The sequence below is a fragment of the Poecilia latipinna genome, unplaced genomic scaffold, assembly GCF_001443285.1.
Source record: "Poecilia latipinna isolate Pla-1442-1.1 unplaced genomic scaffold, P_latipinna-1.0 Scaffold1193, whole genome shotgun sequence".
Lineage (NCBI taxonomy): Eukaryota > Metazoa > Chordata > Actinopteri > Cyprinodontiformes > Poeciliidae > Poecilia > Poecilia latipinna.
This window is the reverse complement of record NW_015113809.1, coordinates 108,835-127,386: the sequence shown is the minus strand read 5'-3', so window position 1 is coordinate 127,386 and position 18,552 is coordinate 108,835. Positions and strand designations below refer to the sequence as shown.

The 18,552-nt window shown below is 36.9% G+C and overlaps 1 long non-coding RNA gene across 4 annotated transcripts in view; it reads left to right on the top strand.

The window, feature by feature from the left end:
- Positions 1–1,838: 1,838 nt before the first annotated feature.
- The window catches only part of LOC106960543 (uncharacterized), a 31,592-nt gene continuing 14,878 nt past the window's right edge, over positions 1,839–18,552 (top strand). For 2 of the 4 annotated variants that reach the window (XR_001427586.1, XR_001427590.1), the window contains exons 1-4: positions 1,839–2,655; positions 2,767–3,965; positions 7,169–7,213; positions 7,431–7,475. This is a non-coding gene — a long non-coding RNA (uncharacterized LOC106960543). Of the gene's footprint in view, positions 2,656–2,766; positions 3,966–7,168; positions 7,214–7,430; positions 7,476–16,886; positions 16,935–18,552 lie in introns of all 4 variants that reach the window. The other 2 variants (XR_001427588.1, XR_001427589.1) reach the window with 2 other exon arrangements.

The following is an 18,552-nucleotide window of genomic DNA, read 5'->3' as shown; positions in this document are numbered from 1 at the left end:
AAATCTGGGCTTCAGTTTTCTGCTTTGTGAAATAAATTTACAAAAATGTATTTTTATGACCTTGGTAGTTTCTTAAAGACAAACACTGAACCAGAAATTAAACTGTAATTCTATTTTAGCTAATAGTGTGCAACCACATGAGATGTTTCTCTGGGATATTTCAACAGATTGGTGCAAAAAAATAGTAAAATAAATAAGGCAACAAAAACATTTTAACACAAAATAAATTATACATGAAAAATAACTCCAACAATATTTAGAGCATAACCTTAACAGAAGGCAGCTTGAGGCGGAAACTGTGGAACAATCTGGTAGTTCTGCTTCTGATGTTATGGTTCCATATTTTTTATAGAAATAATTCAAAAAGTTCATGGAGAATGTGTGAGGAGTGTCTAAGAATATTGAGAGCCATGTATTTGTAACAAACCTCCCAGATCCCCTCTCTATCTTCTGCCATGGTGATGTTCAACATGATTGATTTCTAATATTTTTCTAGGTACTAATATAAAATTTTGTTTTTGTTTTTCCAGAAGCTAATGTAGTGAAAATTTGATACAAAATGACAAAAAATATAATGTCAGCAAAAGCAACTAATGACATAAAATCTTAAATAGAAAAGTTAGGCTTTCAAAACTGTTAAAATTGTTATTAACATGGTTTATAGCAGGGGTCCCCAAACTACGGCCCGCGGGCCGGATCCGGCCCGCCACGTCATTTGGTCCGGCCCCCTGAACAATGCCGGATCCGGCCCGCCTGCTCATACCAGAGAGCATTCAGTGTTTTTTTTCATATATTGTATTTTCCGGTTTATATGTGGATTTTTCTTCAACCACCAGGGGGCTTTTGAGCAAATGTGAAACTTTCCCTCAATGGAATATATACTCGTCAGTCACCGTTTCACTCACGGTTTTTTCCATTTGCATTCTGGGTAAAAATCTATCCAAAAGTGTCGTCGTTTTTTTTTACTGCAAAAACTAAGACCGGCCCCCGACCACAGAAAGGAACAGCTATGTGGCCCTCGCAGGAAAAAGTTTGGGGACCCCTGGTTTATAGTCTTTTGAATAAGATAGCAGAGAAAGTCTGAGAGTGCCTGAATGTTTCTGGGGGTAATGTAGTGCTCCCAGTCCCCACCTGTTACTGTGCACTGCTGCTGAGCTGGCTGAAAGAAAGCCACTAGACATTTTAAGTGTTTAAAAATACATCCAGACGTAAACATAAACAATACATGTGTTAAAACCTAAAGCAGGCTACCCTTCACTCCTGTCATTTAAAAATCAACACTGCAAAAAAAAAAAAAAAAAGTTTCCCAATTCATGTTTTCAAAATTTAACAGGTGTCTATTCCCTTTTTAACTGTATATGTATCAAAGCCAAATTGCAGACAATGCATATTTGAATAGTTAAAATGTTAAATTATTTTTGCAGCAATTTGAATAATTGTTATTTTTCTGATTGAGATTAAGACAGTTACATAAATTTACATATTTTTGCTTAAATTTTTGGTGGAAATACTGTGATTTAATGACACCTTGGTGTTTTTACTCAAAGTTATTTCACAGTCAATCTCATACATATTTTTTTTAACTTTCTGATTTAAAGCAAACAACTCTTATATCTTCAAGTAAAGAGAATAAACACCCATTAAAGCATTAGGGGTGGGCATTTATCATATTGTTTATTATTATTTATTCTGATACATTTCTTGTTATAAGTATTTAGATTTTTGTTGTCACAATAAATCCAATTAAAAGTGGCAAAAGCCCTTAAAACTGTCGGTACTGTTGATTTTACTTACAACTGCTTGTTCAATAAGAGTATCAATAAATGTCCATACATTTGAAAATATGATTAGATGCAGTTATTGCGAGCAGTTTAATGATATAAATAACAATTCTTTATGTGACTGTTGTCCTAAATAACTTTAGTATTTTTATTTGTGGGATTATTAATGCTCTCTCATAAAGTCACAGCAATATAGTTGCTTAAAACAATAAGTAATAAATAGTTCTTATCATCACTTTTATTGTTATCACAATAATATTGTAAAATATTGTGATAAATCTCCTACAAAGCATATTTTTCCTGCAAAGTTTTTGCCTGGTTTTTAGAACTTTAAGCAGATTTTACAGCCTTGCACGATGTGCTTAGGGTATTTCAGCTGTTTCTTTGTACTGAAAATGCAATATATTAGATTTCTGTTATCAAATAACCGCAACTAAATCAAACGTCGGATGAACATGCGTACGAACGTGAGACATGTTCACATGCAGGACACACACCCATAAACACACTCCGTGCTCTCTGTGTCAGCCCGTCTAAGCTTCTTCCCCTCCCCCCTCTCTCTCAGCTCAACATCTCTCTCCCCTTTTTGTCCCCCTCGCCCTCTCCTTTTCCCTCCCCTCGCGCTCTCCTGCCTGCTAGCACTATTTCAAGCCTCTGCCGAGGAATGAGGGAGGGCGAGCGAGGCAGAGACACACAGATGCGCAGTTAGAGAGAGGGAGAGCGGAGGGGAGGGGAAAGCAGACAGGATTTAGAGTTCAAGTGCACGTGCAGAAAATAGGGTGAATAGAGGCTAGCCGGACCAGAAAGGAAAGCAGGAACAGGAACGGCAGGAGCTAGAGACGAAGCCCACACCGACTCCTTCGAGAATGGGAAGGTATAAAAGAAAAGCACAAAAGATTTATTTGTGTGTGTAAAAAAATATATATATATATATAAATATATATTTTTCTACTCCTTCCCCCCTATTTCTCTGGGTCCTCTTCAGACTGCCACACTCCTCCTCTATCCCTCCCTATTGGATATTTCTCCATTAACCTCCAGTCTCTCTCCTTTCTCTCTGACTCTCCTTTCTCTCCCCTCCCACCTCTTCACACATGCACACGCCCCAGACTCCTTCCCACTCATTTCCCTCACGCGCCCTTACTATCCACTTTCACTGGAGACCAACTGCAATCCGCTTAGGGTTTTTTTTCTCCTCTTCCTTTTACTTTTCTTTCCGCATGCCGTTATTTCCCTTCAGTTATCCCTTCATGTACGGAGGCACCCCCCTCTCAGACGCCGCACTCTTACTATGTGTGGCGCCCCTGAAAAAAAATGTAGGCCGTGGATTGTCCCCGCATTAGACTGCATGCCACAAACCGCTTTTCCTATCCTGTCAACATTTTTTGTTTTTTATGTTTTTGCTTCTCTTCTGCAGTATTTTTATTTATTTTTTGTTCGGGAAATCGCTTTCTGTGCAGTAATCTTTTTCTAAAGTCGTGTGTGCATTGAAAAGCGGAAGCTGGGAGTTGAAGAAAGGAAAATCGTGTGTGTGGACATGTGAAGAAGATAGAGGCAAAAAAAAGGAAAGAAAGAAAGAATGAGGGGGAAATGGAGAGCATGGTCTGCGGTAGAAAGCATGAAGGACAGGCAAAGAGAGAAAGAGTATCAGTACTGGCAAGAAAAACAGGAGGAGGAAGAGAGGAACGAGAGGACCATAAAGGGGGGGATTGACTCAGGAAGGAGGGACGGCCGGATAGGAATTGGTAAAATCATTAAAAAAAAAAAAAGAGGTGGAAAAAAACTCCTGAATTAGAAGAAACTGGACGTTTCCTCAAACTCAGACTTTCACTCTCTGGTTTTTCTTCATCACTTCCCCGATCTTTCCTCTCATTCATTCGTAAGTATGCAGCATGTACCTGTCCTTTTCCTCTCCATTCTTAAATACTTTATCCCTTCTCACTCTCCTGTTTTTTGTAGTCGTTTGTTAAAAAAAAAGTCTGTAAGTTGCCTCTCCCCCTCCATCCGTCCATCTATCCCTCGCTCTTTTCCCTCCTTCAGCTCCCTCTGTATCTTGAGTCTTTGCTCGTTCTCTCCCCTCCAAACACACACCTCTGCTCACATTCAGCAGAGCTCTGTGTTCTCCGAATACACTTGGTTTCAGAGGGGCCCATGAATGGGAGGCTAGCTCGCGGAGGATTCGGGGTACGTGCATTTGTATCAGTCATGTGTATTTTTGTGTCCGTGCATGTGTGTTAATATGCCGTGGTGTGATTTGGAGTTAATGGAGCCGGCAGTGTCAGAGGGTCCTCCCTCCGACGCATGCGTGGATCCACAGAGCCGTCCTTCATATTTCAGGATTTATTGGGCTGTGTTGTTATTGATGAAATGCACAGAAAGGACACATGAGGTGTTACATTTGTGAGAGAAAAATGTTTAATAGTTACCTCAGAGTTTTAGTCGCTTATCCAATATTTTGTGGGGGGTTTTCTCACAAAACCTCCATCCATTCATCCGGGTATCGTCAATCTATCCGTGTATCGCTGCATGTGATTCATCATTACCGTGGAAATTTATGGTCGATTTGTTCCAGGGTTTTTTTTATTAAATATGTGTTGAAGGGAGTGACTTTACAATTTTATACATCTAAGTGCAATTAAAATGAGTCTTGATATTGCTTAGGTATTGTAACAACATTAAATGATATTTTTGTTGTAAAATAATGTCAAATATTTCTGCCTCAAAAATCCGAAGGCGTCTCTGTCCCTCCGTTTTTCTCTCTTTCTTCCCCTCTCCTCCGTTATTCATCTCTGTGCTCTGCCTCCTCTTTTATTTACACAACCAGGTGTTATCTCTGCACAGTGATATTTTCTAACTCCACCGTCGCTCTTTGTCATTGTTCTGAGCGGAGGACATCCACGTGTTGTCCTCGTTGTTTTAGGGTATTCATATCTTGGACATGCCATCGTTGCCCCCCCTCCATTTAAGCTATTTAAGCGTCATAACTTGAATCATAAAAGCATGTTCTTCTAAAATTACTTTAGATCAAAAGCAGTCGAGTCATTTTTCTCTTTCCAGAAGATAAAAACGATGCCAAGATCGTTAGATAACAGTCACTGCCCTACTTAAATTATGATAGTCAGTGTAAGGAGATTCGATTCTTATGCATTCGTTGAATTAATACACAGTTATTTGAGCTTTGTAGGCAGAAGGCTGCTCTTCAATTTATGGGAGCTTTTGTTTAGTCGCATCCTTAGGTCAGCCTTCTTCTGACCTCCATTCTCATGTCAGCAAAACTCAAAGCATGTTCAGAGAGATCAGTCTTCCTCCAAACCCTCGAAATGCTGTTATTTGTTTCTAAAGCTCAAATTTCTGTCTGCGTTTCTTTGCTCTTTTCGATTCCACATCCGAGGGAACTTAACGCTTCCAACCGTATAGTGGGACCCCCAGGTTATGAAATGTTACTCAGACAGGCCTGGTGTTATGTAATCTTACATAACCGAGGCGGCAGCTCAGCAGGCTCGTGATCTGAGCCTCTGGAGGAGAAGCTATATGGGTCTGCTTATGGTATGAACTCGCTGACAGGGTCAACACACTCTTGAATACCTGGAACTTAAAGGGGAAGAAACCTCAACGCGATACTGCAGCATCTCTACAAAAAGAAAAATGGAGGAACTAGCTCCCCCATTCCTGCTTAAGCTTTACAATTTCTCTTGTTTTCATCATTAATACATATTCAACTTGTATTATTTTAAAGAACTCTGCTTTTACATAACCTTTGTTTCTGCAGATGTATAAGAGACTGCAACCCGGGTTCGTTCCCATGTTTCTATAGCAGCTTTCTATGAGTCTAGTGTGTTTCTCATTCATAATTGATGACATCCAACCGCAGCATACATTAACGGATTGAACATACCTCAGGAATTCCCATGCAAGCTGCGATTGTGCGTCGCAGGTCTGACTTTAAGCTGCTCAGTTTGTGTCCTTGTAGCTCAATAAGAACAACTAAAATGTGCTGCAGTAACTGAAGATGTGGGCTGTGTGTCACTGGGACCAGTAATGCCATTGACGTTTTAAAAACCATAGTATGTATAAACAGTGCTGTACAAAAGTATTCAACCCCTTGGATTTTTTAATGTTGTATGTCACTGGGATATTTTAAGATAGACCAACACAAAGTAAATTGTAATTATGGCATTCAATGTTCTTTTTCCAAATTAAATCTGAAAAATGTGGCATGCATGTGTATAAAGCCCCCCTAGTAGCTAGATTTTGCTTTAATTGCAGCTGTCAGTCTTTTGGGTGACATTTTTACTATTTTGACACATCTAGAAACTAAAATATTCAACTTTCATGTCTGTTTTTTTAGGTCAGGACTTTGACTAGGTCACATGAATGTGCTTTGGTCACTGAAGCTGCTTCAGTGAACCTCCACTCTGGTCTCAAATCTTTTGTCGCATCGAACATGTTTCCCTCTAAGACCCTCACATCAGCTTCGACCAGCTTCCCTGTGCAAGCTGAAGGAAAGCATCAGCGCACAGCATGATGCTGCCATCACAGTGCTTCGAGTGTTCAGGATGATGTGCGAATTTTGGCGTCAAACTGCAAACTTCTTGCAGCGAGATTTCAACAATTTAAAATTTTTTTTATATGATTCTTTCCTTGTTAAAGGTTCAATTTTTTGGGAAAATCTGGATTTCTTTTCTCTGTAGTTCAGAGTGATGTCAGCACGCCCAGGGCCGCCATCTTGTTTAACAAGTGTGTTTTACAGCTTCTACTTATCTGGATTTGAATTCAGGTCAACTCTACAACATATTGGACCACCCGGTGGCTTTTATTGTTTCAAAAATATTTATTATTTCTTATTTAGAAAAGAAATTGAGAGAAAAAAAGGTGTTCAGACCTTTGGTTTAGATGAACGGCCTTGTCTTTGCTGTTACTTTTTCCAGGTTCAGATGATGGACTGATCAGTTTTCTTTGAGACGTTCAAAACATGTGGTTACTTTTATGATCAAACTGTGTTTTAAACCTCTTTGTTCACCTTTCACCTCTGTGTTCATCTGGGTTCTTTGTAACAAACCTCTCAGGCCGTCACAGAACCGTTTTTATTAAAGTACGCATAGGTGGACTGTGTTTTACTAATTAGGTCTCCTCTCAAAGCAATTGCATTTTATTTAGAGGTATTCGAGTGAAAGGGGTTTAATAAAAACGTGTTGTGAATTTTTCTGATTATTTTGTAAACAAGGAAGAAAAATCACAATTTTCTATTGGTTTTCTACATAAACGCCCAATAAAATGCATTGAAATTTGTGATTTTAATGTGATAAAATAAAAATTTTGTGAATTTTTGTAAAAAACTATTTACAAAATCACCAAACATTCTATAATATAACATGTTTCTATTTCAGGTTGAATTTAAGATGACATGGACTCTTGGACATGCTTTATATAAGGTAAATGTATAGAGATATATTCAATTATTTTTGAGAATATATAAGCAAAATCACTATTTTGTGTCAATCTTTCACACAAAGTCCTGATAAAATACATTAAACTTTCTGACTTTAAAGTGATAAATTATAAACAAATTGTGTAAGTTCTTTGCATGGCACCGTACAGTCATTAATGTGGATAAAATATTCTTTAATATCATATATATTTGTATTTCAGGTTGAATTTAAGATGACCTGAACTTTTGGACATGTTTTATACAAGGTAAGGCTATACAATTTGCTCTAATTTCTCAAAGAATATAATTTACATATTTATTATCCCAGCTGAGTGGATGCGTTTAGAAAGGTTCAGTGAATTCAAATGTTTTTTTTAAACCGAGTTTTGCCTGATAGCACTCAGCAGACTAGAACACTTGGTCAGCCGTTTTAGTCTGTGGCGCGATCGAAATGTCAATGCACCATCAGTATAATTCAATTACTCTGCCCTGAATCATTCTGTCATGATTAACCTAACAGATATGCGCTAACCATGGGCCAGTCTGAAAGCAACAAACAGGGAAGCTTTCTGTTTCACTGCATGCCTGTTGGAGTCAGTCCGGCACAATACTGTAGATTATGACTTATGTTGGTTAGCAACAAGTGGAAAGGTCATCAGGTGGTCACGTCCCGATTATCAGATGTTGCTGAAAAGTGAGAGACTGCGGGCATAAAGCCGGGCCTGTGGTTTAGCCTTGAAGCTAGTTTTGGAGATGGCCTCACATTACATTTCTGTCTTTGTGCTAATGTCACCCCATACCCCCCGACCAGCAGCACCAGAATAAGAGCTACATTCTGCCTCCACCGTACAATTGAGCCCTTCTTGGCCTGATATTTTCACAATGTTTTTGCACGGCCCCTTAGTACACGTGTGCACACGGCCCTCTGCGAGCAGCGGGGGCTGTTGATTCAGCAGGTCAAGCTGCTCACCTGATGCTTCAAATCTTGTGGAAGGTATTTGCTTAGAGATTTGCAGAACTTCCACTGTAAATATACTCCAGGTCACCAGTTAGATTTTCAAATACATTTCTCAGCGCCCACTCAGAGCTGCTACTGTTGATTATAAAAATGCACAGCCTTTCCAGAAGGTTTGAAGGCATTATTTGTGGGTCAGCCATTGCAGTACAGTATGGCAGTGTTGCATGGGTTAACATCTGACCAGAGGAATGTGTTCGGGTCATCAGGGAGAATTCCTCAGTGCTTTGTGACTAGGTCATTGCACTGACAAGAGTCTGCCACCTATTTTAGCATGCACACCCTCACTCTAATTCTGTCCTTTCCTCTCCTCTTTCTATCTTTTGCATTTCATCGTTCCCAGCTTTTGTTTGCTCTCGCTGTCTGTTTCTGTGTCTGGTGTCCCTTTTTATTTAATCTGTCTACTTTGCTGTCCTACTTTGCCTCACGTTTTTTCTCGCCCTCCCTCCTGGCTTTTATCCGTCCCCTTGCTCGCTCGTTTCGCCCTTGTTTTTCCTTTTTCACAATTCATGCCTTCAGGTGTTTCTGCACCAGACGCCATTATTCTGTCGTCGTTGAACCCCGAGCTCCACTTTTTAAATATTTTTCTGCCTCCGTGTCTGTCTTGCGTGGCGTATTGAGTTCAGTGCTGCAGGTGCTTTTGGAAGGGAAATGCTTTGAAAAGCCGCCATGCTTGTTTTCAGTGCGGTACAGTAACATACAGCTGGTCATGTATGATTTATACATCATGTTCCCACACACTGCAGCGAGGTCTGCCGTAGCAGCAGAGTGGAGGAGTTAGCTTTGGTTCCTCATTGGTTGGCAGCAGGGGCGACAGACAGACCCTCAGGTACTGAAGTGTTTCCGCCGATGGCAGATGAGCCAATTTGACACAGTCTGATCCTCACACATGTTCACTGGCCTAAATTAGCTTTTATTTGTTTTACACAGATGTGGATCATTATAATTTTAATATATAGAGAGTGAAAGACACATCAGGGCGTTATTATTTTCCTCTCTGCAGTGTTATTTTTATTCTGCAAAAGTCTTTTAATTAAACAGGTCTTCTAATTTTCTGTTGACGGTGTTTAAATAGACAACATATATACAATATTTTTGGAATCAAATCCGTGTTTACATTACACTAATTTCAGTGTCAGCTATGTGTGAAATTGTAAAACTATTTTAGGGAAGTCAGACTCAGCATTTTGGACTCATTAGATACCATTTCACTGACCATGTTTGTTTGTATGCGTTCGCCACCAAAGCCCAGACAGCGAGGAGAGGTCAGACGTGACTAATAGAAGCGACTGATGATATCACAGACAGCATCGTGCCGCTTTTGCTGCCCCGCTGCCCCGGCTTTAGGACACTGACGGAGGCAGCACTCAGGCACCCGTGGGTAACACACGCCAAAGCACATTAGAGGCAGGAAGATGGAGAGAAGCAGGAGAGAACGGCACAGAACACAGCTCAAGGGGACAGAGAGAGACAAACAATGAGACAGAGAGAAAAAGAGACAGACGGGTGGGGGGGTGTCAGATTTAACAGCAGAGAAAGCTGAAAAATAAAGCAGTGAGACATGATTCTTGCTTTGTTCAGCAGACTGTCTGGTTGGAGTTGAGGAATATATATATATCAGAATCAGAATTCCTTTATTGTCATTGTGTTAGAAACACACACACACACACATATATATGTTTATATATATGTGGGTGTAAAACCTCCAGAATTTAATTCCCACCTTGTCTTCTGTGTCATACCGTTATATTCTTCTTTCCCGTTTCACTGTGTTTAAAAAAATAGCAAAAACATAATGTTAGCGTCTTAGCAGCCAACATATAGGCGAAAGAAACTATCAAAATGTTAAATTGTTGCTTGACTTTCACTCTGCACTGGCCCCTTTTGTAGATAAAAAGATATTTTTATCTCCAGCTTCTCACATGTTCCCTCAGTTAATCTTGTTTATATCCATGGCCTCTGTCTGTCAGCTTTGCTCACTGAGTGAGATTGCCAGAGGTAAAAACGATAAGTTAACACTGGTGATATGAGTGACAGTGATGCATTTGAAGGACTGCTGAACTTGCTGCCTCGGACATTATTTTTCCTGGAAGAAGAAGAATGGATCTAGAAAGACTGAGGCTTTTCTAGATCCATCGAATGCCAGAAAAGAGTATTTATGATTCATGTGAAGCCATAACAGCTGATTAGCGGCTTAACAGATGCGATTTCAGTGGGTATAATTACACATATTATATTTATTGGATATTTTTCCTTCATAGTTTTCAGTTTTCCTTTTATTTTTCATACTTATATGACTATAACAAAATGTAATAAATTCACAAAAACAAATTCTTACCCACCTATTTAAAAAAAGTCATCTATATGAAAAAGTTAAACAAAAACAAACAGCTCTTCACTATTTAATAATCGATCATTCTGATGAAAAACTGGAACATTTATAGATTCTTTATGTAACCTCTTAAGCTTTTTTATACAGTTAGAAATATTGTAAAACATACAAATAAATAAATAATTCAATTCCCTTTTTAGATAATAAAATAAACATTTTATTGCCTTATGTGCAATAATATAGCGTTCCTTTAGTGAATTTGATCAAATGAAACTAAAACTATGCCACTAGAAGAGTTTTGGGTAAATCATATTTCCAGACAAAGGTATTTTTATATATCTCTTTACAGTTTTTGCTTAATTACGTCTCTGAATATGTTCTTTCTTTAGCAAATTGCCTTTTTTTAGTCTATATACTCCAGTTAACAATTAATTGACTACTAATTTAGTTGATGATTATTTCAATAATCAATTCATCTCAATTAATCCAATTAATCGTTTCAAATCTACATATTCCACATTCACATTTATGAAAGGTAATATATTTTATCCAGCGGGAGTCGACTCGGCTGGACTTGTCACCAGTGGTGCAGGAAAGCAAATAGTCAAAACTATAAAATCAGAAGCAGAAGTGAGTTACACTCAGTTCACTGAGTTACAAATATAAATAATGTAAAGTTTAAAAGATCCCAGGTCTTATCAAATGTGTCAGTGTGATTCTGAGTAGAACAATGACTTTTTTTTAAGACTGGCACAAGACTTGATGCGTAAAAGTCACAGAATAACCACTGGGCGGAGCAGCTGTCTCCCATCGCAGTAATATAGCAATATTTATATCACGAAGGATTTTTAGGAGTGCAGAAATTACTGGCTAGTCTTTTATAGGTGCTATTCTATAGGTACTTATGTAATGTTTGGCCAGTTCTGCAGTTATTCAGACTGGACACAAATTATATTGTCCAAAATGATAGCAGAGTTTAGGAAAAAGAGAAGAAATACGAAAACAGGCATAAATCACAACTTCACCAATATTAGGTTTTTGCAAGATTTCCTAACATGTGCAGCCTGACACTATTTTAATTTATAAATGTTAAGCTTTTCCAGACAGTAATGAATAAATCTGTATTTGAAAATATATTGACATGAGTTACAATGTAAGCAAATAACTTTTAGAATTACAAAACCAGATAAGTTTTTTATATTAAGTTTTAATTTTGTAGATAAAATTCATTTTGTACTCGTTACTATTTGTTTCTCTATTGCCCTGGCGTGTAGCTAAATATTATCAAATACGGCTATTCAGGAATGTCTACCTTGAAAGCGTAAAAAAGAAGAGTTAAAGTACTAATTGTCATTCTTGTCAGGACTGAGGGAACCTTGAACTCGAGGTAGATAGCACTTGTTCACGGCACTCAGCTCCCCTGTGTTTGTTTTCACCACAATCACTTCAAAGTCACATTGAGTTCCGACTCCCAAATGACTCTTGAAGCTTTGATATTACAGCCAGAAGATGAGCTGGTACACAAAACCCAGCAAACATATTTTGCTGTTTCAAGGTCACTCTCCAAAGCAAAAGCATCGAAAGTATTTTTGAAACATTTCTTCAATTTTAACCTAACAATTTTAGCTTTAACATCAAAAAAGGCAAAAATCTCAAATTTTTATATTTTCTTTTACCTTTTTGTGACATTATAATTTATGCTTGTCAGATAAAATGCATACCTTTATAAAATTGTATTGATTACTTTAAAGAAGTTCATATCAGACAAAATTAAACAATAATAAAATATTAATATGACTAAATATAAATGTAAACAAACATCACTGTTAGGAATGATGAAGCTAAAACCTTTTTTTTTAACTGTTTTGGAAACAGTTTTCTGTTTTATAGTTTAGGCTTTTTGAGTTTAAATCATCAATAATAATTAAGATCATGCTTCAAACTTGTATAAATTACATGAATCTGGTATAGTAGAAAATTATTAAGACAACAAAAGTTTAGTACCACTCTTACAGATTGAGCAGTGAACAGATTTGACCTCTAAGTTTTGCTGTTTTCAAGTCTGAACGTTTTCTTTATGTTCACATATTTTGCATTTTCTGAAAATATCAGCAACTTACCCTAGAAGGTCAAAATTGAGTCTTCACTAGCTTGAAGTATGAGATAGTATGCATGAGTTTACATCAAAAATGTAAAAAGTCATGTTTTTAAACCCATTAATTGTTCAACCATTACCTTTCTTAAGACTTAAAGTAATTTAACGAGTTTTCCAGTTTTTTGAAGCGTAGCACAGTGCTCCCCCTCCCCCGCCTGCTGCTGCACAGGGGGGGTAGAATGAAGACAAATTCATTTGGATTTGTTGTATTACTAGAACCAAAAGTTTTTTGGATCAAAATATCAATAAAATATCATACAAATAACATTAAAACCTCTGCAATAAACAAAAAGTCGCATTAATCTATCAGCAATGAGCATATTTGTTGATTCAAATTAAAAATATACATATATTTTCATATATTAATTATATTGTGAAAATCTTAAGCCATTTAGCTTCAGAAAATGTAAAATTTAGTCTCTACTACAGCTGCTGTGTTCAGTTATTATTTTTGAGATTTGAGATAATTATTTATTTATTTTTAACCACGATCACACATCTGTGCTTATCAACAGGCTGCTTCTGACTAAACAAACCAGAATTTATACTAAGTAATTTGCTGTTCTATAGAGATAAAGTTCATAAATTCCAGATGAAATGATATCCTGTCATGAAGCTTTTTATCATATAAAAGATAAACTAAAATCTAAAACTATCGGAAAACATTCTTCATTTACATTGCTTAAATAGATTCTATTAAAGTGATTCATTATAAGCTCATTTAAAAGCAGCACTAATTACTGTCTTTCACACCCACTCTCCACTAAAGACCACCATCAATAATGCAGCAGTGCCCCCTTTGTCTCAAGTCCACGGCTGCTGTAGTCCCTCTGCGTTTCCTCGCTTAACCATCCGTTTTACCTGCCAGTGACCTCAAAGCTCTGAGGTTTTGGCTTCAGAAACGAGTGTTTTTTCCCCATGTGCACAGTTAATCGGCGAGCTGCTGGTAACACATCGCCACATCCAACCAACCCACCGACAACCGTCCTTCTCCTCCTCCTCCTTCTGCTCATGCTCCTCTTTGGTGCATCACCCCATTCGCTTGCTTTCAATCTCTCCTTTCCTCTCCTTCACTCTCTGGTTTAATATTGATCTGAATTCATTTGTTTTCTATTGATCCGCCACTCCACCCTCTGCCGCATTGAGCAGACGCTAGGACACATACCACGCACACAAAAGCTTTCTGATGCAGCTCTCTGGCAAGCCTTGCACGTGAGCATGCACAAACACCTAAAGGAAAAACGCATTTACTAACCCACCATACATGTAAGGTCATGAACGCACAATCACGTCAGAGAGGCACACTTGCAATCACGTGCTCTTCATGGGAGATTTAAGAGGCTGAAAACACAATGGCTTTTAAGAGGTTTCAAGTAAGCTAATGATATACAAAGGAGCCCGAATTCTGTATTGATCCAACACTTTAGCAGCGAGATGAAAACACAGGCCGTCTAGAGCTGCCACGGGCGTGCGACACAATTAAGACTGCAGTTCATTTCTCAGGTTGGCTCAAATGTGCTTAGAGTCATTAGAGCAAAAAAAAAATGAAAGGAGTTCATTTTGGTGGTAATTGTGCAGAGCTATATGAATCAAGATGACATTTGTACCAGTAATTGTGTGGATTTTTTATTTTTTTTTAAATCGGTCTTGACTGAAAAGGGCCTTGATATTGAACGAAGTCAGCCAAGGTTAAAGCAAAACTCAACAGCATTTTGTAAATACTGCTAGAAATTTGGAAAAATGCAATGACTAACAGTGAACAGACATATTGTTGAAACATTTGGTTTTGGTTGAGTTATGTTAATTTCACCCTGAATGAGAAAGGATATACAGCTCTGGAAAAAATTAAGAGCCCTCTGCACTGAGTGAATATGAACTTGTCTTCTTTGCATTATTTGATGTCTGAAAGTTATTTTAACCATTTCTCATATTCTGCAAATAAAGATTACATTTTTGCTTGGAAATTCAGAGACATTTTGTCAGTAGTTTATAGAATAAAAGATCAATGTTTATTTTACTCAAACATTAGCCTGTAAAAAGTTAAATCAGAGAAACTGATAATTTCGCAGTGGTCTCTTAACATTTTCCAGAGTTGTATATACATTTAAGTCATTCCTCACATGAAAAAAAAAACATTGGCCCTCATTAAGTTGGTATTAGTTTCAGTTTAAAGCAATCTCTTTGCTTTAAACACCCACTTTAAATATTATTATATTTAAAGATATGGATGGATTAATTTAGCCCATTGTAAAAGCTGGAAAACTTTTTAACTGTTAAGTTTCATTTATGGTGTCCTTGTGAATAACTAAAGTATTCAATATCAACTAAAATCCAAATAATGCTCTCCATGTAAACAATGGTTGACTGAAGGCTGATGGAGATTAATTTTATCAATTTAATCAGTCAATTGTCTTCTAGGACAGAATGTTAAAAAGCTAGTAATTTTACACAGAAGTTTCTCATTTTACCCATGTTTTCCATAATTAATCTTAAATCACATTGACTTTATTTCTTTTTTTGATTGCATTGGTGGCATTTTTCACACTGGCTGATAAATTTAGAGGTTACTGGCTGTGGCACCAATGCAAGGCAGCAAACAGTCCTGTTTGATAAAATTCAGTGCTGGACATTCAGTCTTCCTGAAGGTCAGCTTAAAATAAATGTGCTTCTTAATATTGTTCATTGTAACTTCTTTTAGAAGTTACAATTGGAACATTCTTAGTTATCAGCTTCCAGCTCCTTCTTCTGTTAAAAGAGCTTATTTAAAACTGGATTTTAAACTGCAGATTTTGCTGCAGTAGGAGTGTGTTGAATTTAGGTAATTCAATTCAAAAATACTTTATTAATCCAAAGGGAAATTAAACTTTGTGACTCATATTATCCAAGTTCCTTCAGAGTTGTTGTAGCTGCAGATAGGAAGGATTTCCTGTAGCAGTCAGTATTACAGTAGTTCTAAAGAAGCCTCTGACTAAAGACACTGTTGTGTAAGTGTCATGCATTGGAGAGATGCAGTGGAGCCTAAAAACACCGAAATAGTTACATTTACCATGTGTAAGCTAAGTAAATAAAATAATTGAATTCTTAATTTTAGTAGGAAAGTAGTTTATTAAGTCAACTTAAAAAAGTTATTTATCATACATCACTGGATTCACAATAGTCATAAAAAGTCTTAAATTTAACTTATTGAAACCAGGAGAAAATCTGTTTTCTATGTTAATCTTCCTTTATGATAACTAGTTTGTTTTTACTCTCCCTTCTTATTTAGGACTAAAGAGTCATATAAACTGATTTGTTTGTTTTCATCGCAGCCTCAGTGTTAAATATCTCAATCAAAGGTGTACATTTGACAGTCCACTGGTTTTCCTTGTAGACTCTAAAATAAAGTTGAAACAAATAAATGCAACAATTAATTTGTCTACTTATTAGTGTGAGTTGTTGAAGGTCTACTTTCTGGTATTTTTGATGAAAACTGTCCCATTTTGTCCTCACCCTGACCAAACTTTTCAGCAAGTTTTAACCTGTCACTTCAAATTTTTGGTTGATGGCATCAAGTTGCCATGACACCAGACTATTTGGGCTGCCCTCTGACCTCCTTTCAGGACACGCTGTGCTCAGTCAGAATGCATCTCGAGCAGCGGCTTGAGTTCAAAGAGCCGGAGAGGAAAGGAGCGAGGGCGGGGTGAGGCTGTGTGTCCTCCATGTTAAATTAGATAAGATGCCTGAGGCCGTACATGCTGACAGGAACACACAAACCCAAACATATATCTGAGGAGAACATGCCAACACAAAACACACATTTCTGTCATTGTTTCATTGTGTTGCAATGTCATAATTATTGCATTTGTTTGACTAACTCCTGTTAGATTGTATATTTTGTCAGTATTAATGCATTATTCATCTCCAGTGTCTAACTGTCTTTGTTGTTTGTCTGTGTTTGCATTACTCTCTTCCTTCATTTTACAATATTCAGTTTATTAATTAGTTTCCTAATGAACACGACATGTTTTAAGCTTCCTTCATCAAAAATCCATTTTATTTCTTTGATTGTCACTAAGTATATTACTTAGAAATAAATGTGTGTAAATGTATTGATCAATCTCAAATTTATTTTATATCATTTATTGTATAGCTAATCTAATAATGTTTATCTCCTTACATGCTATGTCCAACGATAGACGCCTTCCCAGTGAGAAGAGAGGTAAAAGTTGCTTCCTGCTTTAAAGGTAAAGCTTTCTACAACATATTTTTTCGTGTTTAAAAGGAAAAGGAATGAAATTAGCTTGACATGTCAGAAAGTTTGACTGGGAATATCAGTAATCTAACATTTATGTCACTGTTTAATGTTTTCTATCTGCATCAGTCGCTCTCTCGTGTTCCCTGATTTTTATAAAAGCTCTTAAAGATGCTGTAATATTGTTTAAATGAGTCTTTTTCTTGCATAGCTACAAAGAGACTGCTTTCTGGTTTCTTATATTTAAAACAATTAGTGTTTTACATTATTAAATGATTGCATAAGTTAAAAACACACAACTTTACAACTTTATAAAGTTGTTCTCATTTGTTTCTTATCAAGTCCTTTTTTAATCCCTTTTTATATCGATTCTCTTCTGACCTTCAAAGCACAACTCAAAACTCTTCTGTTCAAGTTAGCTTTCTCACTTTTATATATATATTTTAAAGTTATTTCACGGTTTTGTGTCTTTATAGCCATTTTTTACTGTTTAATTTGTGTTTTTAGTGTTGTAAAGTATGCTTGGGTGTTTTGAAAGGCGCTAACAAATAAAATGCATTATAAATACTATTATTATTATTATTATTAATGCAGTATAAACTTTAATATTTTAAAAAATAATTGGTATACATCTTTAGTAATCCATATCACCCATTTTCCTTTCTGCATTAGTTAGACACTAACGCAATATTTTAGTTTGAAAACTTAAACAGTTATCCTGTTCAGTTAATGATGTTTTCACAGTTTAAAACCATCCACTTTGCTTTAGTCAAAAGTACTGAGGCTATTTGGAGGAGGTGGTGTCAGTGTGGTTTCAAATTAACACTAGAGCGGTTCTTTTGTGGTCTGGATGTGGTCCGACTCTGATCCGACACAGCTGCAAGATTGAGCCAACTGCCCTCCTGTAGCCAGGTATCAGTTGCATTGTGGGAGGAGGTAGAGTAAGGAAACTAAGAGACAATGGCCGCATGTGTTTTTTGTAAAAGATAAAGCCTGATGCAACTTTCAACATGTCCAAACAACAACATCATCTCGGATAATTTAGCCGGAAATGAACCAAGTAATGCAGTAATGATATAAATAAATTCTTCATATTTTGTGCTAGCTCAGAACGTAGCATTTGCTTCCTGTATTTCCACTTCTGACCAGCAAATATGCTGAATGCTGTTGCATGGTTTGTAGTGACAGGTTTAAGTTTGTTTGAAGTTTTTCTAAAAAAGAAGTTGAATCACCATAAAAAATTAACAAACTCAACAACAGATTTGAGCCAAAGTAAACAAACTAGAGGTCTGAAAACAACACTGAGGAATATTTCACCCAAATTGTTTTTTCAGTAAGTAGAAGTAAAATCTTTTCTTTTTTTTTTTTTTTGATTGATTGATTGAGCGGTTTCTCCAATGAAAAGAGTCGAATCTTCGTCGCTGAGAAAATCTGCCCACAGAGACTCAGACACAGACGAAGACAGATAATTTAGAAAGTCTCTGCAGAAGTAAATTGTAACACAGACATGCACAATTTGGGTTGGAATGGTTCATGGATGCCTAAGCATTAAGACAAACTCCAACAAATGACTTCACTCTGCTTTGTTAAAAGGAATCTATAAAATGTTG